Genomic DNA, 7574 nt, shown 5'->3' with positions numbered 1-7574 from the left:
TAAATTCCGATACAAAATCAAAATTATTTTTATTTTAAATTTTGATATAATTTGGTTTACAGATTTAAAAAATAAATAGATACAACTTTTCTATAATACAATTTGGATACAATTAGGATAAAAAATTTTAACATATCAAATGTACTTTCAGGTTAGTGTTTAAGCTATTTAATACATTAAATAACCATTTTACGTTTTCATAATAACCGTTTCGAGCTCAAATGTAAGTATGTAAGGCCATTTAACAAATTAAAAAAACAGTGTAACACCATTTAATTATTAGGACTATTCATTCATATTCAAAATTTTGGTACCAAAACGTATTAAAGAGTAGGATAGGATCAATTTCAATGTTTTTGTCTAAATTAGGAATCACAAAAAGTATTTAACCATTTCACACTTTTATCATAAAATATACAATTGCATGCATGTTTTTTATAAGTATTCGTCTAGAACAAAGGACAAAAATACTAAGTTTTTTTTTTTACTCATTGTAAAAGTAAAATATAGGTATAATTTTAAAGGCCCACGGAAAACTCAATTATTAAATTTGAATAGCTAAAAACATATTTAAATACAAAATATATGCATAGTAATTTGTAATAAAGCAATCAAATAGAAGTGTTTTACACTGTCAACGTATGTAAATATCGATATCCACTATGGAGAGAATAATATACCATTTACAGTTAAAAAGATTTGTCTATGAGAGGAAAAAATAGTCAAAACCCTTATGATTTATGAGTTATTTATTTGTATTAAAAAAAATAATATGAAGCTTTAATTGAAAGGGAAACAATAATACGAGCATCTTTTAATGGAATCATTATTTTAAAAAATGTTTGCTTAATTTTCTTAAACTATATTTTAGCCAAATTCAAGGTAATAATAGAATGAATATTTGTTATTCTTTTCACTAAAGACTGTTTTTAAACATTATATTAAGAAGGTTTTGTATGATGATTAGGCAATCCTGAAGAAGTTTCAATGAATTTGGATTTTTTTTCTGGATTTTGCAGTGTTGTTTTTCTGTTCTATTGATGAGTACTATTTTAAAAATTTTAAATATATTAATTTTTTTAAAATATTAATATTGTATATTTTTAATGCTTATAATATAAATTTTGAAATTCGATATACAACTTTTTAATTTAATTAATTGCAACTCTCAAATGTGGCTACTTATTAATGCATTCATTGATACTTTATTATTTCATTCTATAGAGTAATTCATCTTTTATTGCCAAATTAAACAAAAATTAAAAACATCCCGTATTATAAGCGATGTCTTGTTTATAGTTATGCATTTGCCAGGTGGGAAAATAAATCATATATCAAATATTCAATCAATTAGTTTTAATAAAATTCATTAAACCATCTATTATAAAAAACAAAATTAAATGAATTGGATGGTTAGGTTAATGCAATTAATATAATTAGTGGTCTATATATAGACCCAATCCATCATTAAATAATTGAAAATGAATTAAGTGGTCCTTCTTCTTAATACCATTGAAAACCTTTTTTCTTTTCCTTTTTACTATATTTCCCCATTAGTACGTAATTCGTTGATTAGGATATAATATAGGTCAAGTCACTTATTGGGAGTCTAAAATCTAAGCAACATCAGAGTCGAGAATTTGTTAAAAAAAGTCAATTTTTTTAAAGAATAATAAAAATAGTAATTTTTTTAAATAAATAATAATAATATAAAATAGTAAAACTATTGTTAATTTTACTTCATTACGTAAAACGTTAATTTAAAAATTAATTAAAAAAAATATGATTTTTTTAATTTTTAATAAATAAATATTTGTGTTATATAGATTAGAATCTATTGAGCCAACATTAACGAAGTCTACTTTGAGTCTTTTGAGTCTTAATATAGATGTTTAGTTTAGACTAATAAAATTCATTACTCATACAAAGATTGTTTTTTTTCTTTCAAGAAATAAAATGGAAAAATGGGTTGGGACTTGTAGGTCGGCATGCTAACCTATAAAACGAACTCTATCCGGCTAGAATTTTAATATGTTAATCCGTTTTGATCTAATCTATCTTAATTAATTTGTTAGTTTTATTTTTATTTTTTAAAATTAAAAATTAAAATTAAAATAATTTAAAAGATAAAAAAAAATTATATTTTTGTAAATATATAATATTATTATAATTTACATTATTAACACTTGAAAATTAAGTTTCAATTATTTATAATAATAAACTAACTTAACATATAAATGTAATAATTGTTTTTAATTTAATTTGAATGTCTCTTTTAATGTTTATTTAGAAGTATATATAAAATAAATTTTAAAAAATAAAATAAAAAAGATGACAAGCCAACTCATCTTGTAACGGGATCGATTGTAATTTCTAGTTTACTTTTTGTAATAAACTAGCTCAAATTGACCTGCTTTTTACAGACCAAAAACTGGTGAATGATCTGTTCTATTATTCCTAATTCAATTCATTCACGTCCATCTCTTTTATCCATAATAATCTATTTCATTTACTACAATATTTTTCACTTATATTTTAATTTTTCAACATATAGTATCAGTAACATCGATTACACAGGAACAAATTAAATTAATATTAAAAAAATTATTTATGGCTGATTTTTTTCAATGTTAAAACAAATGAATTTTAAAATAAAAAATCAAAGCTAGATTGCCTTATTTAAAAAATTAATTTAAAAATTAGTGATATAAACACTACGTAGAGTCGATATTGAAAAATCAATGTTAATGAATAACTATTAGTAATTATATAATCGTCGCATATACAAATCTAACATTATTAACTAATTAACATTGACTTTTCTTTTTTTTATTATTATTAATATTAATTTGTTATCTTATTTTAAATATTTAATTTTTTACGGTAATCACATAGAATAAATTCTAGTCTAACACACCTCATTTCACCCTTTTGACACCATAATATTAATTGTTGAAATTAAACTATTGAAATATAACATATACTTTTAAATGAATAAGCTGAATATTCATCCATAAAAGAAGGGGTTCATAGTGAATATTGAATCCATGATTTTAATTAAATGTGTCTTGAATTTTTCTCCAATACGTTTTGAAAGATCTTTTCCAGTAATATATTATAAATCTAATCAAAAATTAAATAATACGCAATGAAATCGATCTATTTTTTAGTATTAAAAAAAAAAGAGAGGATATTTGTACACTTTCTATATAGACATTAACAGAAAAGAAGATGAAAGGAAAGAGAAAGTTTTTCTTTAGTTAAAGTTAATTTATATTAAGCTAGATCAAACAAAAAAATATTTAATTTAAGTGAGATTTATTAGCAGGATTATAATAACCTTAAGTAAGATAAACATAGTGGAAGTTTTAAAAATTATTAATAAATATACTGACTGTTTTTTAAGAAATTATGATAAAATTAGCAAATTATAAGTTTCCACTTTCTTTTTCATTTTTTCATAATTTCTAAAAAATTTAATTTAGTTATTCACATTTTCTCCTTTCTTGGCGTGTTGTGCCTCCAAGGAAAAAGAGGTTTTGTTCACTTTGCGTGTTTGAAACACAGTCAGTATGTTCTTTCTCTGTCAATTTTATTATTTGTTATTGAAGATATAGACTTTCTTCTTTTATACTTTTATGAAATTAGATGCAAGTTATCAGTGGTGGTGGTAAATAGGCCATCTGTTTTGTCAGATTAATCGGTGGCCCGTAAAAAATGGGTTAGGTTGGGTTAATATCTTAAATAGAAATAAATCAATAATTATAAATTGTTCTATACAGGTTGGGGTGGTCGAGTTAAATCGTTAGTTTTTCTTTTTTAACTTTTTTAATTTGTTTTTAAATTTTTAAATTATTTATTTTTAAAATCTGTTTATATGTATATATAAATTAATATTAAAAACATATTTAATTATATAATATATTTTTTAAAATTTTAATATTAATTAATATTTTTAATTAGATAAATTACAATAATCATTCCATTTATATATTAAATTACTCTATTATTATTAATAGTTGAGATTTAATTTGTTTGTGTTAATATTTAAATTATAATATTATTATATATTTATACATTTAAAATATTTAATATAAAACTTAATTATTTTAACTTTTAAAAAAGTTAATGGATCGAAACATACTGATTCGTATTTTAATTCATCAAATTGATAAACTGGATGAAATGGATCAGAATAGACTCATGAGTTAAAAATTTTAACCCAATTAATCTCTTTTAACAAGGGTTGAGAGACTGATCCATTAACTCTAATTCATTTTACCACGTCTACAAATTATAAGTACCAAAATTTTAAAATATTTATCTTCTATAATTTTTCGTTTGTTTCAAAATTTATGTACATTAAAAAGAAATTACAAGAAACAAAGATTTGAAACCAAAGAAAAAACACTCAAAAGTGAAAGGTAAATGTTGAAATGACAGGGGTTTTATGCCATTGGAAGTAGATAAATATTCTTTAAATATAATGATATTTTAACTTATGACTCATCTTTTACTTAATACTTTAATTATCATTAACTTATTTATTTTAATTTTTTAATGATATAATATAATAATTTAATAATAATTAAAATAATAAATTAAAAATAAAATAAAAATATGTTAAAATATTATTATCCATTCCTAAATCATCAACGATAATAAAGGTTTTACAAATTCGAAAGTTACCGGAGTTTTACAAACTCCAGGAAGTAACCCGACTTTCAAATAATCGAAAATACCAGGATTTCGCAAACTTCAAGTATGTTTCGTTGTTCCAGGGGTTATCGAAAAATTCGGTTAATCCAATAACGACGGTGGCTTTTCCGACAAAAAATGTCAAATATAACCCGGTTAATTTATTTTTTTTAAGTGTGTATAACCTATCTTTAGTTTATATATTTTTTACTAATCTTTATGAAAAAAATTATTTGTGGGAAAAACTATAATAGAATTTAAAGTAAAAGAAAATTACTAATAAAAGAGAAATTATAAAAACAACCTCTTTCAAAATAATTATTATTTGAGAAAATTTATGTTTTAAAAAAAATCACATTCATATTTCTTTTATGCTATTAACAAAACATTACTTATTTTACTTATTTTATTAATGATTTTTTAACTAATAATTAACTAAAATATAAGAATTAAAAGTAAAGTTTTAAATATAAATATTAATTATTTTTATAAATAAAATTTAAATTATTCAGTCATGGGAAGAATTACGTCTACTCTTCTAGAGTTCTATTTTAAGAGCAATCATATTATTTTAGTTCTATAAGAGGCCTTCATTCTTATGCTATGAATAAAATGATTTACACACTCTTTATTTTATTTATATTTGTATTTTTCTTAAAACTTATTTATATACGTATATTAAAATAATGTTTAAATATAATAATTAGTTAATTCAATCACGGGAAAAATTGCATCTACTCTTCTGGAGTTTTATTTTAATAGCAATCATATTTTTTTTAGTTTTATAAGAGGCATTCATTCTTATGCTATGAATAAAATAATTTACATATTCTTTATTTTATTTATATTTGTATTCTTCTTATAACTTATTTATATACGTATTTTGAATTAATGTTTACATATAATAATTGGTTAAATTTTTTCATAACTATTTATTTGTTAATCACTACAAGGAGAAAATCCTATTATCTACAGTCAAAAATCCGTATGTAAATATCCGTATTAAACTAGATTGCTACGCCTCCTCTAAATTGGCCCGTCCCTAAAACCATTTGCACTTGAGCTCGTTGCAGGTTGCTCGACTTTTGGAGCTTACACCCTTGTGCTGTAAATATCCGTATTAAACTAGACTTATCCTTATCCATTTCGTTCATGGCAAATTGTGAATTGTTCCCATTCTAGATGCATGTCTGTTATATATATATATATATATATATATATATATATATATATATATATATATATATATATATATATATATATATATATATATATATATATATATATATATATAATATTAATGGGACAAATTTTATTAAGATAATAATTATTTCTTTGTAAACTTTTTTTCATGAATGATTTTATAAATTGGAAAATAGCTCTCATAATGTTTGGTGAAATATTCGTAGATAACGTTAGCTATAACTATTTTACCTACGAATTTTTGTCTATAGATAATTCGTAGGTAAAATTGTTTTACCTACGAATATTTTTAATTACATACGAATTTTGATCGTAAATAATAAAGTTTTTTCTTATAGTGTTTTATAACGAAACTGTTTTTTCTCAAAAATATAATTCTTTATCTCATTATAACAAACTTACATAGGGTAGTCTAATTTTTTATTATTGTTAATATATAATAATTAAACCTCTTAATATCTTTTGTAAACAATTTTTTTATATTTTAAAGCTAATTTTTTATTTTCATAACTTTCATTTAAATTTTATTTAGTATATTATCTTTTGAATAAAATGAGAGAGATGTTAGTGTCATTTTATTAAAAATATAAGAGAAGAGAATATATTTAAAAAATTAGAAAGAGTATAGTTATTATCTTATTAAAACAAAGAAGTTAAATAGTTATTTTAAAATTAAAAAGGTGTAAATATTATTTTTGTACAGGCTTAAAAACAAGGGTAATTTTCCCCTGTCTTAGTCCACTGCCATTAGGATTATACCATTGTAGAGCATAATAGAATTTAACCAAAAAAAAAAACTCCGACCAATATTCTGGTTACATTCATAAAACTTCCCTTTCATAATCTTCATTTTCTCACTTTGTCGAAACATCCAAAATGCTTCGTCGTTTTTACAAGCAACCTCTTGTTTATTTCCGTGCAACTTCTTTAATTCAATTTCAACCACCAACTACTATGGGATAAACATGTGTTTTATATTTAATGACTTTGTGGTTAGGGAAGTCCACCTTTCTACAAATTTTGGAAATACACATAACATACTAATCAAACATTAAAAACAATGTAAATAATATTTAATTAGTGTCATTAAAAGCTGCAAGACTTTGGACTTGCCTTATGCTAGCATCTCAAATAAATAGAGGAGACATAAAAATCGAGTTTTTATCTTAAAACTAAAATTTTATAAATATAATATAAACATTTACCTTTTATTTCATTTAGAACTCTACTTTTTAAAGTTTATTTTTTTTAATTCTTTCTAAATTTAGATAATAATTACGATTTTGTTTTTTACCATATTAAAAATTTGAGTAAATAATAAGATAAGGATCAAAATGAATCAATAGTGGATTAGTGCACCGAATGACTATAACTTTGATTTTTTTTTATTGTATACTTCAGTTAGAAAACTGTAGTAAAAAGATGAAGGTTTAGGCTATGATTCTCGACCAAAGCCCATACTACAATAAATGATTTCGATTGTTAAATCAATTAAAGTCCAAATTTTCAAATATGCGTCAATCACCTCCAATGGTGCGCAAACAATGAGACATAAACATGAGAGAACATAACCCGCAATGACGAACCTGCGAACCCATATGCGAGATACTCAAATGAAGAAAAGAGAGTGAAAACGAGGGAGAATAAAGTGAGAGATCAACCTGAACACACTT

This window comes from Vigna unguiculata, chromosome 3 (assembly GCF_004118075.2).
Source record: "Vigna unguiculata cultivar IT97K-499-35 chromosome 3, ASM411807v1, whole genome shotgun sequence".
Classification (NCBI taxonomy): Eukaryota; Viridiplantae; Streptophyta; class Magnoliopsida; order Fabales; family Fabaceae; genus Vigna; species Vigna unguiculata.
Note: the sequence above shows the minus strand (reverse complement) of the source record.